At 44.6% G+C, this 18,641-nt stretch overlaps 7 non-coding genes across 7 annotated transcripts; all 7 read right to left on the bottom strand.

The window, feature by feature from the left end:
- Positions 1 to 12,005: 12,005 nt before the first annotated feature.
- Positions 12,006 to 12,080, bottom strand: Trnas-cga (transfer RNA serine (anticodon CGA)). The gene has a single exon. It is a non-coding gene; the product is annotated as a tRNA-Ser (tRNA).
- Positions 12,081 to 12,305: 225 nt separating this feature from the next.
- On the bottom strand, positions 12,306 to 12,380 carry Trnas-cga (transfer RNA serine (anticodon CGA)). Its single transcript has one exon. It is a non-coding gene; the product is annotated as a tRNA-Ser (tRNA).
- A 225-nt stretch (positions 12,381 to 12,605) lies between these two features.
- On the bottom strand, positions 12,606 to 12,680 carry Trnas-cga (transfer RNA serine (anticodon CGA)). Its single transcript has one exon. It is a non-coding gene; the product is annotated as a tRNA-Ser (tRNA).
- Positions 12,681 to 12,905: 225 nt separating this feature from the next.
- Trnas-cga (transfer RNA serine (anticodon CGA)) lies at positions 12,906 to 12,980 on the bottom strand. Its single transcript has one exon. It is a non-coding gene; the product is annotated as a tRNA-Ser (tRNA).
- Positions 12,981 to 13,205: 225 nt separating this feature from the next.
- Positions 13,206 to 13,280, bottom strand: Trnas-cga (transfer RNA serine (anticodon CGA)). Its single transcript has one exon. It is a non-coding gene; the product is annotated as a tRNA-Ser (tRNA).
- A 525-nt stretch (positions 13,281 to 13,805) lies between these two features.
- Trnas-cga (transfer RNA serine (anticodon CGA)) lies at positions 13,806 to 13,880 on the bottom strand. Its single transcript has one exon. It is a non-coding gene; the product is annotated as a tRNA-Ser (tRNA).
- A 225-nt stretch (positions 13,881 to 14,105) lies between these two features.
- On the bottom strand, positions 14,106 to 14,180 carry Trnas-cga (transfer RNA serine (anticodon CGA)). Its single transcript has one exon. It is a non-coding gene; the product is annotated as a tRNA-Ser (tRNA).
- Between the last annotated feature and the right edge of the window lie 4,461 nt (positions 14,181 to 18,641).

The following is an 18,641-nucleotide window of genomic DNA, read 5'->3' as shown; positions in this document are numbered from 1 at the left end:
ACCATCGACGAGAGCAGGGTCAAGAAAACTAACAGATCAGTGTCTTACCTGCAAATATCCCGGCGTTCTGGCCGAGCGGTTCTAGGCGCCTGAGTCTGGAGCCACACGACCGCTACGGTCGCAGGGTCGAATCCTGCCTCGGGCATCGATGTGTGTGATGTCCGTAGGTTAGTTAGACTTACGTAGTTCTAAGTTCTAGGGGACTGATGACCTCAGCAGTTAAGTCCCATAGTGCTCAGCTCCATTTCAACCATATTTACCTGCAAATACAGACCAGGCAGATTCGAAGAGGAGAGAAAAGAAACCTGGAGGATGAGGTGTGTCAGTATGGAGGATTTTAAAACTGAGATATGCGTATTAGATGTAGAAGCATGAGAAGAAAATATTTGAACCTCATTTTCTCTGTTTTACATTTTTTACGTTATTAAAAGCCTTTTCTCAAAAAGTAAACGCGCAAATGTTACGAAATTTTCAGGAACTGTTCGCAACGTGTTGCTGTCTGCCAGGAACTAAAAAATACGATATCGTGCAAATAAATTCTGATTTTTAGATGATTGTATGTAGAATAAAACGTTAATAATGGATGCGCAAAATTAAAAACTCTGGTAATGATACAGTTTGCACCATAAATTAATATTTTTAGTTCAGTGGTCTTGTAACCTTCTCAGGACACAGGAAACTACTATAAAATTTGCAGATTAATTGCGTGAATCGAATATGAGTTACAGCTTTTTATAAAAAAGACAATAAAAAAATTAAAACTTCAAATTTCTGGTAAAATATTAATCCTGCATATTTTATTGTATTTTCCCGTTAAAACATACGCAAAATTTTAGATTTTTACTTTAATAAATATGGCTGTAATGATTATTTAAATAAATGTTTACATTTTCCGTTACATCCCCCCCCCCCCCCCTCCATTAAGCGTGAGAGTACATTTGCATGTCCGTTTTTCTTTTTAAAAATTTACTGTGGATTCTTGTTCTCTGACGTGTTCTACATCCTGGAAAATCTCCTCGCTACGGTCGTTTGGGAAGAAAAGTATATCTAACCTAAACTAATGACGGATGACGAATGATAATCTGTTGTCTAAAAAAGCACAGAAATGGGGCCCACCTGTGTTTTATGTCCCATCCAGGCCAGAACTTTCAAATGTCAGCTACCTGTCGATTCACTAACCTCGAACCATTTTTCGATAATCCACATATGTATACCAAAACGTCCTGATAGATCGACTGTATATATTACAGCTACAGCTGGAACCTATGCAAGGCAGACTAGAGCCAATATATAACGGTCATAGCATCCGTACTGAACAGATTCGATGTTGGAGGAAACCCAGCAGTGAATCACATTGCTATCAGTGATTTAAAAAAAAGAAGAAGCAACGATGATGTTCATTCCACAGAATAAACCGACTGTTGCAAGAGCAAAGAAACTGCCATATTGGTGGGACGAAGAATGTAAAAACACAGTGGAGTAATGCTAGAATGAAATTATACCATCGGCAAGAGACAATAGAAAAGTACATAAATGTCTGTACTGTAGCGCAGTGCCTGTGTTGTACTATACACTGAGGTGACAAAAGTCGTAGGTTACCGATATGCATGTATACAAATGGCGGTAGTATCACGTACACAAGGTATAAAAGGGCAGTTCATTGTTGAACCTGTCACTTGCATGCAGGTGATTCCTTTGAAAAGGTTTCCGACGTGGTTATGGCCGCACGACGCGAATTAACTGACTTTGAATGCGGTCTGGTAGTTGGAGTCAGACGCATGGGACGTTCCATTTCGAAAATCGTTAGGTAATTCAATATTCCGAGATCCAGAGTGTCAAGAGTATTTCGAGAATACCACATTTCAGGCGTTGTCTCTCACCACGGACAATGCAGTGGCCGATGGCCCTCACTTAACGACCGAGAGCAGCGACGATTGCGTAGAGTTGTCAATGTTAACAGACAAGCAACACTGCTTGAAATAGCCGCAGAAATCAACGTGGGACGTTCAACGAATGTATCTGTTAGGATAGTGCGGCTACATTTGGTGTTAATGGACTGTGGCAATAGACGGCGGACGCGAGTGCCTTTGCTAAAAGCACGACATCGCTTGCAGCGAGTCTCCTGGGCTCGTTGCCTATTCTTTCTGACCACCTCACTTCCATAAGATCATCAGTGCTTTGAAATCTTTACCAACTTCAGCAATTTCGGTTTTTAAAATACTATGCAATTTAATTAGCTGTTTTCCTACTTTGGCTTGCAGATCATGGTGGTTAGAATCAAGTTTATAATTTAAGCTATTCAGTCTTGAGGTCAGTTCATTCTTTAGTCCTTTACTACTATCCTTTACTTCTTTATTACTATCCTTTAGTTATTTACTACTTAATTCAATCTTACAGTTTAAATGTTTACTATTGGATTCCATCTTATAGTTCAGATCTTTATTATGTGAATCAAGTTTAGAAAACAGTAATTGCACCCAGTTTGATGCCTCTGCCTTGTCACTTGGCTTTTCAACCGGTTTTAAAGCTGTTTCTAGCATTCCCTGACGTGGTTGAATTTCAGAGATACTGAACTCAGTTTCCTTATCTGATTAAATGTACTCTTTTTTCATACTTCAACTTCAATTAACTCATCATCATAGATTAGTTCTAACGCCGAAGCAACTTTAAAATTTACCTCCGGTTCTACTTTGGGCAAATCACCTTCAGATTTTGGATTTATTACTCTGACAGAACCACACTCGTTAATTTCAATTTAGAATTCTGAGGATTCATCGTCAGAGACTGGTTCCTGCAGCGAGTCTGCGGGGCTGGTGATAGTATCGGTTGGATGCCAAACGACTGTAAAACCATGGCCTGATCAGATGAGTCCCTATTTCAGTTGGAAAGAGCTGATGTCAGGGTTCAAGTACGACGCAGACACCAAGAAAATAATAGACCCAAGCTGTCAACAAGACACCATGCAAGCTAGTGGTGGTTCCGTAATGCTGTGGGCTGTGTTTACATGTAACAGACCTTTGGTCCAACTGAAGTGATCATACCCGGAGGCCATTTGCAGCCAGTAATGGACTTCATTTTCCCAAACAGCGATGTCATGTCACCTGGCCACAATGGTTTGCAACTGGTTTCTAGAACATTCTGCACAAACCGAGAGAATGATTTGACCACCCAGAACGCCCGAGATGAATCCCATCGAATAATTATGGGGTATAACCGAGAGGTGATATCGTTCACAACATCCTGTATCGGCAACACTATGACAATTATGGATGGCTATAGTGTCAGAATGAGTCAGTATTTCCGCAGGTGACTTGATGAACCAATGCCACGTAAACTTGCTACACCACGCCGGCCCAAACGGGTGTTCGACACGATACTAGGAGGCATCCCATGACTTAAGTCACTTCACTGTATAGGTCGCAGTAATGTTGCTTCGGAGATGCGTCATGTTCAAAGGAACAAACACTACGTTGCCGAGCAACAGCTGTATTTCAATTACGAAATGCTTAAAAATTGCGATTATGGTTCTGTATCAGCTATAGGATGTTTCAGAACCAACGAAAACTTGTACAGGACTGGGAGTCGAAATGGCTCGAGAGTCCACAGGAGTTTGGGCTGGTTGGCAGTCTATGAGGATATCGACGTAGTTTCCTATCATTTTTGTAGTGATCGACGGCGGAGAATTTTTCTCTTCTGCGGCCTCACCTCCAAGGAAGGTCGCACCCTTTAGTTTTCTAGGTTGCGGCGACTAGGTGATCGGCTGGAGCTTCTAAACGGCGATGGAGACTTTGATCGGCGTGTTGGGGAGCGTCCTCTCCAGCGGCTAGCTTGCGGCTATGGTGACCTACGTCGTCCTGCACTCACATCTTCTTGTTCATCTTCGTCGTCCCGGAGTTGTCGTCGGCTAAGATCGGTCTGCTGTCTTGTGGCGCGGGCGTCATCAAATATCCGCCGCCTTTCTCGACGATAGCGCACTACATGTCCCGGTCATCCGCAGTGGAAACATACTGGCTGCTTATTCTGGGTCCTCCAGACGTCAGCCTTCCTTGGTGCCCAAAGAGGTTCCTCATGCGGCATTGTAGGAACGTAACTTCCTCTGGGTCTCGACTTTTTCACCGTTTTAAAGGGAAATGAAGAACGAGAGATTGTGTTCAATGTGTGTTCCACTTCCTCCCTTATGACCTCTTGAAGCGTGTCGAGTTTTTGCTCACCGTGCAATCCAAGTGCTCAAAAATGGTTCAAATGGCTCTGAGCACTATGGGACTCAACTGCTGTGGTCATTAGTCCCCTAGAACTTAGAACTACTTAAACCTAACTAACCTAAGGACATCACACACATCCATGCCCGAGGCAGGATTCGAACCTGCGACCGTAGCAGTCGCACGGTTCCGGACTGCGCGCCTAGAACCGCGAGACCACCGCGGCCGGCCCAATCCAAGTGCCTTCTGAACTTCCTCTCTCACTATCTGACGAAGAACACTTGTCAACTCAGTTCCTTCCTCCATCACAGACATCGATACGACGTTTGAAAACCGTTCAAACTTCTTGCATGTAATTCTTTTTTGATCCATTGTCTCGATATACTGGCACCATTTTATGAAGTCGTCTTCTGTCGAAACCTCCTTCAGGAGTAGGGCTTAATACATGTCCTCAGCATCACCCTTCATGATATGTGCAACCTTATCTTCCTCCTTCATTTTAGGATACACTATTTTACACGGCTCCAAGAATTCTTGAACGTAGGATGATGTAGTTTTTCCTGGTCGCTGTGCCCTGCGCTTTAATTTATCTTAAGCCTTGCACTTCTGTCGTGTGTCTCCGAAATACTTACGCAGTTCCACCTAGAATGTTTCCCAGCTTGTGACCTCTCCTCGTTGTTCTCATACCATTGCTTGGCGGTGCCGTCCAAGTAGAAAAATATGTTAGCCAAACACACTGTGTCACCCTATTTGTTAAATTTAGCTATACGCTCATATACCTTCAACCACTTGTTTCGATTTTGGCCATTGTCACCAGAGAACCAGGAAGGATGTCTCATGTGGTGGCACACAGTTGCTGTCATCGTAACGTTCTCTTCTTCTTCTGTCTCCGAGAGATTGCGATCTGTTGAATATGGCTCGAACTCGGGTTTCTCGCCACGAAAACGGCGGCTCTGGCGTGGCCTGATGGGAGCCACCGTGTCGTCGATAATGTGAGCTATCACAAGTTCCAGTACCCAACGTCTCCACCAGAATAATGTCACGTAGAAGAATGTGTGATTAGATGAATGACGAACACTAACTTCACTTAACGAAGGTTTATTCACCACTTGCACATACAAGAGCGCGGAGCGAACTGCCTCCGGCCAGAACACATACATTATATATACGGCTACAGAACATTCCAGTAAAATGATTCTTGACAGTTGTGGATACTTCTAGAATGTACTCGAACCAAACATAGAAATTAAAGTTGTACATACAAGTAAGTTTTGAACTCACGACCCTCCATGCGACAGTTTTGTATCATAACGACTACACCTTGGAGCTACTCAACTTCTTCTGCCACAATACTGCGCCTTGAGGGCAATTCCTTCACATGAAGAAGTATTCAAAGGCCACTTGGATCCGTTGTGCCATCACCAGAGTCATCAGTAAGATCTGCATCTGGTGAGGTATTCGGGACACCATGTGGGTGCTAATGAAGGCGACCCTTTGTACCACATCTAACACTAGGAGGATGTGACTTGGACATCTGTGCAGGTAGCTTGTAAAACGCGTTTATAATTCAGCACTATCGTACAGCGGTCATCTCTCATAAGTGCAATGCCCAACATCGAGGTGTATCCATTATTCACTGTGAGCCACACTCTCCGACCGGAGCCCTCTGCTGATTTGCGTGGCACATGACTTCACCAAGTTCATGTTACTGCCTACTGAGTTCCCATACATCTAGATACGTTCTATCGCCATCTAGATCTCCCCTTCAGAATATGCAGAAAATACTAGGTCATCGGTGTAAGTGTGGCATTGGAAACTGTGTCCTTTCAGCATGATCCTCAAAAGATGTTGTTTCAGCCTACACAGAAGCGGCTCAGTCGCTATTGCATAGAGGATGATTGAGATGAGACAGCACTGTCGGATGGAATATGAGTTGGGATGTGTCTTTCCACCCTTCCATTAACCATCACACACGACAAGGCACCAAGAACAATGCACATAGTCACGTGGGTGAAGGTGGCAGAGATGGTCAAACGATCCATCACGGCAGCCACGAAAGAGTGGCTCAATTTATCAAATGCATAATCAAAGTCTTTGGAGACCAGGGCACTGCACAAGTAACTGGCCAACACAAGAGTGAAACATCTTGATAGTCACTAAGGCCGTCTGTATATTACTGTCTTCCACCCCCAGCCCCTCACCCCACCAAAAGACGTTTGTTTGTATGAAGTAACTAGGCACAATACTCAATTAAGACACGTCCCCAAGATTCAGGTGAAGTCCTGAAATCACAGCTGAGGAGGGTGATCGGGCAATAATGGTCAATCAATGTCCCCACAGCTGTCTGGACGCTGGAATAATGAAATTGTCGAAGAAAGTCAGTGGTATGAGGACTGCTAATGGCAGCCACTCTTTGTACATCTCCTTCCACTGCAAGGCCATCAGATCCCTAAAGGTTCAGTAGAATTTCAACGGAAAACCATCTGGGCCTGGTGAATTATTAACTGCCCACTTGGAAAGGGCATTCGCAACATCATCGCTCGTGATCTCCTCCAAAAGGTTTATTGTGGCAGTGAGCGTCTGGAGGACTGCTGTCAAGGCCGCATCATCGGCGATAATAGTTAATGAATTCGTGTGTGACGTCCACTTGGGTCATCACCCTGCAACCATCTAGGAGATCCGGAGTGTGTACAGGTGTTCTTCTTCATTGTCGTTGTTCAGAGATAATGTGATGCATAGAATGAGGTTCTTTGGTCCTGTCCTGGCATCTCATCCAAACCATGACACTTTCAAGCATATGGTGGGTAAGGGTGAGAATCTTTGCTTCTCCATGACGGATCTCTCCTTGGCGATCTGGGGATGGCAGGAGAGCCATAAGTTCTTGGAGAAGCATATAACAGAAGTTCGTCATTTGTCAGTGCCAGACCAATCTGACCATACCGTAAGTAAGCAGCGCATTTCATAAATCTGGTTTGACACATCAGAGCCACCATCAAAGCATCGAATGATACCTCAGTGATCGACATTCACATGAGGCCCACAGACTCGCGATTAGTTGCCTTCATTTCTGATCCTATAGGAGTAGCACATTCAGTTTCCATAATCACTAACTTCTCCATACTCTTTGCCTCTGGAAATTTGCTGTGCAGATATATACACTATGGTCCAAGAAAACTGTGGGCCAACACTCCACTGCTAAATTGCCATCGCAAGTTCAGAGGCTGGTCACATAAGTAAAACCAAAGCGATTATCATGTAACACCACCCAGATATCAGAAAGACGCAGGTGTTGTAACCAAGATACACACTCTGGGGCATGGAGTGTATGTAGGTTGTTGATCTTTCTGATATGCCACCCTATTAAAGTCTCCACCAATAATGATGATGTCATAGCGAAATTTTTTCTACATAAATCTGTGACAGGTTCCGCATTTTATCTGACCTAGCAGGGGCATTGACATTAATAACTTAGATTCCCTGCACATTGAAGGCCACTCCTCGAGCCAGTGGCACGTACATGACGTTGTTTACCTCTATTCCATATCGCACAAGGACAGACGTTCCACTCCATCCTGCAGCAGCAGGGTAAGGTAACCAGTAAACCTGTATAAGTCTGGTAAGGAGTCCAGTCGAACTTCCTGCATTAGTGCAACATCCATGTCCACCACAATGAGCGTATCGCAGAGCAGTTGCACTTTGATACATGTGACAATCACGCTGAGATTGAATGAGGCGATCTTGTAGATTAGCAGCTGGTCCACAGGCAGCGAGATGTTCACAACAACATGGGGAGGAGTGTAGTCATAACAGCAGATCAACCACATCGAACCACCACTTCACTACCAAAAACATTCTATCATTTCTATGCTAAAAAGGCAACAATCGCCTTTGCATCCTGGGTCGAAGGTTGTGGGACAATATCATCCACCCATGCCATTGGATGAGTGGCACAGTTTTTAAACGCCTCCCCAATGGAATGTAGTGACTGTGGAGACACATCGCAGGACACAGAGCGCCGTTCGTCATGTTGGTCGGTAATCAACGGTTGCATGTCAGACATGAGCAAGTCGGTGGCCAGCCCGGTAGAAGAACAAGCATTGCAGTCTGGTGTAGATGCGTCCACTGAAGGCTCATCGCGGTGGTGAGAGATTCCCTGGTGGGTCGACTGTGTCATGGATTCATCAGCCGATTTCATCCTTCACTTCTTATGCTTCTTTAAGGACCACTGTTTCTGAGAGTGTCTTTGTGTCTTACGACTGGAGAGAACCGCAATGTCCACCCACAAATGCGGCCATGGGCATAACCATCGCATAACCTTCCAACCTAGCATGGGGCATTTCTTCAACTCCTTCAGGTGTCAGTGGTATGGGAGGGGACACTGTGTTAGCTGTCGGTTGGCCCTCCATGACCCGTCTTGACATCAGCGTTTTTGAAAAATCCTGCTGGTTGCTGGTGGTCAAGTTCATGTAACTAACTGGGATCTGTCTGGAGCGTCACTAAATATATGAGAGGTAATGATTTCAGGGTGATGGACGGCATCAGATCCATAGGTTGGAGCTGGGAAATCTGTCGCGGCAGATTATCTGAGTGAATGTGGCTCTCTTTTCCCCAGCGTGAGGTCTTCGGCTAGGCGACAAATATTATGATTGCTATGCATCCCATGATGTAGAGATAGGATGAAACTTGATTACTGAGGTAAGTGCGTATCTGTCACAGTCCATTCAGTGCATTGTAGGTGGTGAACCATTCCCACTTTTGTAGAACATGGCTGTGAACCATTCCATAGAACCTGAGTGCAGACACCACATCGCCTGCTGGCACTTCGAACAGAAGTTCAGATATGCAGATAGTCCTAAGACAAGACCAATGTGGCCATCTGAATGTCTAAACCTGAGCCCACCCCTTGTCTTCTCTAAAATGATGTCACATGCAGCACCAGGCACTAATTTAACATAACCCACGCTGTTCATAAATGAGATGAGGATTTGAGCTAGATACTTACAGTGGATCTTCACATTGTCTTGAAGAAATCGTTCTAGTTCCAGCGCATTGGGATGTGTATATTTCGTCGAGGTTCTGAATTTATGGGTCGATTTCCGATAGGAACTCGCCATTTACTTAGAAAGAAACTTATGGGAAGGCTGCTGAAGCGTGTAAACACCTCAAAAGCGAGTACTGCAGCGAAAATGTAAGCAATTCTGTCCACACCACTTTAATGCCAGAGACAGACTACTACTTCTGTTATCTGAGCATGCTTCAAGGAGTGGCCTAAACTTCCATTTATCCTCGTGTCTACATTCCCTAGTAGACACCAGGACAAATGGAGGTGTAGGTCACTTCTGGAAGCGTGTTTGGATAACTGGAGTGGTTAATGTGACTGCTCGCAACAAATGGGAAATCCAGGGTCAAGTCTAAGTCTGGCGCAAATTTTCATTTTTTCTGAAGTATTCTAAAGCCATAATTGCAATTTGCGAATCATTTTTTAATTGAAATGCACCTTTAATTGTCGATACAGGTCCATCCTTCAGATTATACAGTCCAACACAGATACTGCTCTACAGTACAGTATTTCACGCCATAGCAGGGCAACATGACGATTGAAGAAGTGTCTCAATCTTTGTGGGAATCATGGTATTATAGTGTGACCACTGGGAAATGTTGACACCAGGACAGATGGAAGTTTGAGATGCCCCTGCAAGTGTGCTCAGATAGCTGAAAAGGTACAATCTGCCTTCGGCAGTGGAATGGGATAGACATCCTGTTTATGTCCTTGCCATGATAGCGCATGAATGGAATTGTTTTGTACCTCAGCCGTTTCCATGCACTAAATTGCGATAGAAGATGAATGAACTATCCATACCGAAAATCGACACTGAAGTCCAGTTTCTCGAATGAGTATGCAAGACGGAAAGCAATGGAAATCGAGCAGTTCTTACAAGACAAACATCATGATCATCATCGTCTCCAGAGCAGCAGCAGGATGACACAGAAGGAACGAAATCGTCGACTGATCCCCTCACAGTTACGCCTTCATAATGAGACAATTAGGTGACACAGGCGATGTGGATGGAAGTCGCTTCCATGGCTGTGACAACTGACGCTTTTGTCCCAGACAGTCAGGAATCTCTGGTATCTTTGGACACCAGTACTCGTGTGCATAAACAAAGGTCTACGAAGAAGTGGAAGAAACGTTGGTTGGCTCCTTTGGACTCTTGCCAGACGCTATCTCAGAAATAAGATGAACTCTCCAACACAGATGTTTATATGCAGGACGATACAGCCATAGAACCACCAGTCTGGCCCCACTATGGGGTGACATGAATGATGCACACAAGCAGCGACGTGCCTATGGATGTAGGACGGCAACCAGAACCAAACCACGACTCTATGGCGTTTGCAACACCGACCGCTTTGGACACAGTGTCTCTCTCAATGGAACGATTACTGACCCAGAGCATTGCTGTGGTCTGACGACGTCAGTTAAGGACTGCATGACGGGGCGACTATGGCAGCTATAGCGGCGCCACTCCATGAATCCTAACCGACGATGAAATTAGGGGAGGGGGTGTACTGCCAATGGTGAAGCCGTTTTGGGCCCCTATGACTCTTTATACTCACATGAACCCCTCTCATGTCAGCATTTCATGGCATGTTTATCAGATAAGCACTATCAATCTCAAAAGCATCAATAGACGGCTTAAACTCCAGATGTTGCACAACATGTTGAGGCCAGTGGATCTTGATGTGGCCCTCCTGTAGGAGGCTCGCCTCATTCTGCTTCCTCCTATTTACAGGTATGACATCTACCATACGGGATGCACGGATAATGACTGTGAGATGGCCATACTTCGGAAGGAATGTATTAAGGTGGACGACGTGATTTACCTCGAATTGTCTCAGGGCTTCGCTTTCACATTTGAGGGCGTCAGGATCGTCAATGTTTAACGCTCTCTCTAGTACTGATAAACAAGGAGAGTGGGCATAGTTTCATATGGAAGAATGGCCATTATTTGGGGGCCACTACGACATCATCGTCCCCAGAAGCGACTTCAACTTTTAGTATCTCTGAAGAACCTAATTCCGTACTTCACCGCAAGTCGTGAATTAAACCAGCTGGTAAACGTGATGCACCTTGTGCATACCTGCAGACGCAGATACAGTGACTGACAAGGATTCGTTTATGTCACCAGCAACTCGATGAGCCACCTTGACAGTGACTACGTCTTCCCAGGACTTACGGCGGCAACGTTCTATGCAGAGATATGGGTGACTGCATTCTCCAACCACCTCCCTTATGTTCTTCTCGACACTCGGTTACAAAAAGGGAAGGGGGAGGAGTCAATGTGATAGGGGTCCTTCATTCTCCATACCCTGAGAAACAGATGACGTAGCCTAAGTCTCTGTTCTCAACTTATATCTAAAGGAGGACGAAACCCATTCTTTACTCTGTTTTCCTCCTATAATTTAAGTAAACAACCGAGAAGTTATGAGAAATAATTTTCTTTTTAATTTTTTTTTATTTGAATAACTATTATTAAGGTTTTAAAAATTGATTATTGGTAATACGCAGCTTCATAAAATCGTGACGTTACTCTAGCTCACTTTACTGGTCATGTGATTATTAAGCTTGAATAGCGAACTTCGCAATTCTTTTTAACCAACGGTACTATGTTATGAAAATCAACATAGGTTTTTAAAATAATCACATTTTCAGCTATTTTGCAATTTACTTCATTACCTTAGATGTTGCTTCACTTAGACAATCGAGTAACCTTTGTAAGAATCTTCCTGGTAGATTAAAACTGTGTGCCCGACCGAGACTCGAACTCGGGACCTTTGCCTTTCGCGGGCAAGTGCTCTACCAACTGAGCTACCGAAGCACGACTCACGTCAGGTACTCACAGCTTTACTTCTGCCAGTATCCGTCTCCTACCTTCCAAACCTTACAGAAGCTCTTCTGCGAACCTTGCAGAACTAGCACTCCTGAAAGAAAGGATACTGCGGAGACATGGCTTAGCCACAGCCTGGGGGATGTTTCCAGAATGAGATTTTCACTCTGCAGCGGAGTGTGCGCTGATATGAAACTTCCTGGTAGATTAAAACTGTGTGCCCGACCGAGACTCGAACTCGGGACCTTTGCCTTTCGCGGGCAAGTGCTCTACCAACTGAGCTACCGAAGCACGACTCACGTCAGGTACTCACAGCTTTACTTCTGCCAGTATCCGTCTCCTACCTTCCAAACCTTACAGAAGCTCTTCTGCGAACCTTGCAGAACTAGCACTCCTGAAAGAAAGGATACTGCGGAGACATGGCTTAGCCACAGCCTGGGGGATGTTTCCAGAATGAGATTTTCACTCTGCAGCGGAGTGTGCGCTGATATGAAACTTCCTGGTAGATTAAAACTGTGTGCCCGACCGAGACTCGAACTCGGGACCTTTGCCTTTCGCGGGCAAGTGCTCTACCAACTGAGCTACCGAAGCACGACTCACGTCAGGTACTCACAGCTTTACTTCTGCCAGTATCCGTCTCCTACCTTCCAAACCTTACAGAAGCTCTTCTGCGAACCTTGCAGAACTAGCACTCCTGAAAGAAAGGATACTGCGGAGACATGGCTTAGCCACAGCCTGGGGGATGTTTCCAGAATGAGATTTTCACTCTGCAGCGGAGTGTGCGCTGATATGAAACTTCCTGGTAGATTAAAACTGTGTGCCCGACCGAGACTCGAACTCGGGACCTTTGCCTTTCGCGGGCAAGTGCTCTACCAACTGAGCTACCGAAGCACGACTCACGTCAGGTACTCACAGCTTTACTTCTGCCAGTATCCGTCTCCTACCTTCCAAACCTTACAGAAGCTCTTCTGCGAACCTTGCAGAACTAGCACTCCTGAAAGAAAGGATACTGCGGAGACATGGCTTAGCCACAGCCTGGGGGATGTTTCCAGAATGAGATTTTCACTCTGCAGCGGAGTGTGCGCTGATATGAAACTTCCTGGTAGATTAAAACTGTGTGCCCGACCGAGACTCGAACTCGGGACCTTTGCCTTTCGCGGGCAAGTGCTCTACCAACTGAGCTACCGAAGCACGACTCACGTCAGGTACTCACAGCTTTACTTCTGCCAGTATCCGTCTCCTACCTTCCAAACCTTACAGAAGCTCTTCTGCGAACCTTGCAGAACTAGCACTCCTGAAAGAAAGGATACTGCGGAGACATGGCTTAGCCACAGCCTGGGGGATGTTTCCAGAATGAGATTTTCACTCTGCAGCGGAGTGTGCGCTGATATGAAACTTCCTGGTAGATTAAAACTGTGTGCCCGACCGAGACTCGAACTCGGCACCTTTGCCTTTCGCGGGCAAGTGCTCTACCAACTGAGCTACCGAAGCACGACTCACGTCAGGTACTCACAGCTTTACTTCTGCCAGTATCCGTCTCCTACCTTCCAAACCTTACAGAAGCTCTTCTGCGAACCTTGCAGAACTAGCACTCCTGAAAGAAAGGATACTGCGGAGACATGGCTTAGCCACAGCCTGGGGGATGTTTCCAGAATGAGATTTTCACTCTGCAGCGGAGTGTGCGCTGATATGAAACTTCCTGGTAGATTAAAACTGTGTGCCCGACCGAGACTCGAACTCGGGACCTTTGCCTTTCGCGGGCAAGTGCTCTACCAACTGAGCTACCGAAGCACGACTCACGTCAGGTACTCACAGCTTTACTTCTGCCAGTATCCGTCTCCTACCTTCCAAACCTTACAGAAGCTCTTCTGCGAACCTTGCAGAACTAGCACTCCTGAAAGAAAGGATACTGCGGAGACATGGCTTAGCCACAGCCTGGGGGATGTTTCCAGAATGAGATTTTCACTCTGCAGCGGAGTGTGCGCTGATATGAAACTTCCTGGTAGATTAAAACTGTGTGCCCGACCGAGACTCGAACTCGGGACCTTTGCCTTTCGCGGGCAAGTGCTCTACCAACTGAGCTACCGAAGCACGACTCACGTCAGGTACTCACAGCTTTACTTCTGCCAGTATCCGTCTCCTACCTTCCAAACCTTACAGAAGCTCTTCTGCGAACCTTGCAGAACTAGCACTCCTGAAAGAATGGCTAAGCCATGTCTCCGCAGTATCCTTTCTTTCAGGAGTGCTAGTTCTGCAAGGTTCGCAGAAGAGCTTCTGTAAGGTTTGGAAGGTAGGAGACGGATACTGGCAGAAGTAAAGCTGTGAGTACCTGACGTGAGTCGTGCTTCGGTAGCTCAGTTGGTAGAGCACTTGCCCGCGAAAGGCAAAGGTCCCGAGTTCGAGTCTCGGTCGGGCACACAGTTTTAATCTACCAGGAAGTTTCATATCAGCGCACACTCCGCTGCAGAGTGAAAATCTCATTCTGGAAACATCCCCCAGGCTGTGGCTAAGCCATGTCTCCGCAGTATCCTTTCTTTCAGGAGTGCTAGTTCTGCAAGGTTCGCAGAAGAGCTTCTGTAAGGTTTGGAAGGTAGGAGACGGATACTGGCAGAAGTAAAGCTGTGAGTACCTGACGTGAGTCGTGCTTCGGTAGCTCAGTTGGTAGAGCACTTGCCCGCGAAAGGCAAAGGTCCCGAGTTCGAGTCTCGGTCGGGCACACAGTTTTAATCTACCAGGAAGTTTCATATCAGCGCACACTCCGCTGCAGAGTGAAAATCTCATTCTGGAAACATCCCCCAGGCTGTGGCTAAGCCATGTCTCCGCAGTATCCTTTCTTTCAGGAGTGCTAGTTCTGCAAGGTTCGCAGAAGAGCTTCTGTAAGGTTTGGAAGGTAGGAGACGGATACTGGCAGAAGTAAAGCTGTGAGTACCTGACGTGAGTCGTGCTTCGGTAGCTCAGTTGGTAGAGCACTTGCCCGCGAAAGGCAAAGGTCCCGAGTTCGAGTCTCGGTCGGGCACACAGTTTTAATCTACCAGGAAGTTTCATATCAGCGCACACTCCGCTGCAGAGTGAAAATCTCATTCTGGAAACATCCCCCAGGCTGTGGCTAAGCCATGTCTCCGCAGTATCCTTTCTTTCAGGAGTGCTAGTTCTGCAAGGTTCGCAGAAGAGCTTCTGTAAGGTTTGGAAGGTAGGAGACGGATACTGGCAGAAGTAAAGCTGTGAGTACCTGACGTGAGTCGTGCTTCGGTAGCTCAGTTGGTAGAGCACTTGCCCGCGAAAGGCAAAGGTCCCGAGTTCGAGTCTCGGTCGGGCACACAGTTTTAATCTACCAGGAAGTTTCATATCAGCGCACACTCCGCTGCAGAGTGAAAAATCTCATTCTGGAAACATCCCCCAGGCTGTGGCTAAGCCATGTCTCCGCAGTATCCTTTCTTTCAGGAGTGCTAGTTCTGCAAGGTTCGCAGAAGAGCTTCTGTAAGGTTTGGAAGGTAGGAGACGGATACTGGCAGAAGTAAAGCTGTGAGTACCTGACGTGAGTCGTGCTTCGGTAGCTCAGTTGGTAGAGCACTTGCCCGCGAAAGGCAAAGGTCCCGAGTTCGAGTCTCGGTCGGGCACACAGTTTTAATCTACCAGGAAGTTTCATATCAGCGCACACTCCGCTGCAGAGTGAAAATCTCATTCTGGGAACCTTTGTAAGCTCTATTTTCATATGTCTCAATTCTGGTACAGTATATTAGAGAAGTCATTTGTTTGACAGCAGTTACTTTTCTTTGTTACACACATAATTAGAAAGCTGTTTTTATTATAACGCACCAATACTCTATAATCTTCATTTCGTAACACATTCATTTATATGTATTGTTGTCTGTAGGTGTCAATATTCACCTGTTAATTAAGCATCTGCCTTAAGCAATATTACGCGCTTCTCAACCCTTTTTGCGAGACTTGAGGGAATTATACACAAGTTTTCTGCCATTCCACCATATACGTCAGCCTACTGACTTCATTTCCGCTACTTCCCTATTTCATTTATCTATGTACTTCACTGTCCTACATATTACGACGGTTCTTTCTCCTTTTTGTCTTCGTCACTCTACTAACCTCATTATTTACATATATTTTTGGTGTGGTCCTCTCAGCATTTTCACACACCTTCAATTAATATCAAAACTCTTTGGTTTGCCTCTATTGGCACCATATTATTACTCTCTCTTACCTACAAAGAACAACAAGAAAGTTTTTTAATTTATGCAGAGTTTATTCTTTCAAATTTCAGCAATTTTCTATTTGAGTTACTTATCTTAATGCAAAGTACCTGTATTTCGTTGTTACTAGTTCTTTTTAAGGATATTATTTATTATTGGTTTACTCTAGTGGTTATTTTTCAATCACTAATGCTCATAAGTTATCCATTGTTATTTTAACATTTAGAATTTACCATTGCAAACTATCTCTCATATTCTCTTATAAGTCATCATTTGGTATAGTCATTTTCGGGAATCATTCTCAGTTACTAGGAAGATATTACAAACTAGTAGCACATGTACAACATGAAGGTATATATTCCTTACTTACTATAGATAGAGCAGAAGAAGAGAATGAAACTTCAAAGGAAAATAAATTTCATCCACCTGGGACCGCACAGTATGTCAAACTGTGTATCCGCCAAAGGGTGGCAGACTGCCTACAGAATCAACTTACTGTCAATTTTGAAAGACTTCAGACCTACAACGTTTCGTTGTCCTACTTCTCTCTTACTTTTTCGACATTAAAATCGGTATGCATTTGCATGAGGCTTATCTATTACCGTGACTGGTCCTTGATCTGTTTCTTCTGGGATACAGTTTTCTTCCACATTAACATCGTGCACATTATTCCCGAAATCAGTCGTTATCCTAACTGGGAGTTCCCATGCTTCATTAATACTGTCCACATAATTTCCAATGAGAGTTTCCGTAATCACTTGACAATCTGGTAAAATTAACACTACGTGGCTCTGATCAAAGTCAACCTTTCCTTGATATTTAATTAAAAGGTCTATACCAGTCAATATTTCGACACTCAACGTGAACATGATTTAATAAGAATGATTTATTATTGTGTTACCTATACTAATTCGTATCAAAGCTTCCTGCTGTACTGTTTAGAAACTTTTCCAATAGCACCTATTATTCTTCAACCACTAACTTTCATGACAGTTAACTCGTTCTTATTAGGAATAGAATCAAAAATGCTTGGGACAGAGCACTTCATTCGCTGCCACTATCAAGGAGGCAACGCACTGTTATTCCTGAGATGTTAGTTTTTATAAGTGGGTGAGTTATTCTAGTTTGAACAGGTTACTCCAGAAAGTCTTTTAATAAATCTTTTTCAATCTGTCTCCAGTCAATGTTGTTTTGTTTAGCTGCTTAGATTCACAGGGTCATCAATCTCTACATCAGCAGCTGTCTTTTCCAACCTGCCCACAAGTTTTAAAGCAAAGAACTTGACGACTGCGTCTGATTTCGTATGCTGCACATCAGATAAGCTACTCTCTATCTCTGAGCAACTGCGACCCTGCGCAAAATTGCTATCTATAATACTGCCGTCTGCTTTTACAATTTGTGAGATGTCAGTTAATTTGTTCTTCCCTATTATCGGTAGCATTTTCTTTCTCCTTCTTGTCCGATGCTTCTAATGTGTCCAAAATGCTAAAACTAGATAATGAGAGTGATTCAGCACATTACTGTTACTGTGTGTTCGTATTCTATCATCCCTGTTATCGGTTTGCGTGTGCTAACTGTGGTCTGCGTTTTTGTTACTGGCTATGCTACTGCTTCCGCCTAGTGAGCGTCAGTTTCCTCATAGACGGGACTTAGTTTCCCACACGCGGCCTATTGTGTTTCTTCGTCTTGTCTCAACGGTACGTTATTTATATTTCTACCTTCGTTGTAATAATTATTGCGAAAGCGCTGTGGTTGTCTACCTCCTCTTGCTCTTCCACGGCATTGACCACAATAATTGGATCGTGTACGCTGAACGTCTATACCTCTAATACACACATTCCCATTGTCGTTATTTTGGTTGTGTGTATGACTGTTGGAGCACCTGCTGTAATTCTCTACCTGGTCCTCAGCAGAAGCTACTCTCTCCACTCGCTCCAGATACTCGAAGGCTCTATCCATATTATCTATAGGTGCGGGAACTATTCTTTTCTGCCAGTACCAAGGCGACTTACCTTCTAATCCCAGTACTCATTAAGAAATGAGGTTTTAAATTCAGAAAGAGTTTTACTTTTAATCATTACGTCAGCTGACCATCGCTGACGTAATGCGTTCTTACGAAAGAAAATTTCTCACGTTCTGACCGTGCATTTGGTGAAACATCCTCAAAATTTTTCCAAAACTCTAAGGCGTGAATTTGTTTGTTGGATCAAAACGTAAAAATTGACGACATCCGATGAAAACGGCATCAGCTGAAGCAAATTGCTGTACAGTAGTATTATAAGAACTACCGGAGATTTATCTATTTTTATGTAAATAATACTGGTGTTTAGTTCTTCTACTTGTGG

This window comes from Schistocerca gregaria, chromosome X (assembly GCF_023897955.1).
Source record: "Schistocerca gregaria isolate iqSchGreg1 chromosome X, iqSchGreg1.2, whole genome shotgun sequence".
Lineage (NCBI taxonomy): Eukaryota > Metazoa > Arthropoda > Insecta > Orthoptera > Acrididae > Schistocerca > Schistocerca gregaria.
Note: the sequence above shows the minus strand (reverse complement) of the source record. Positions and strands in the feature narration are given on the sequence as shown.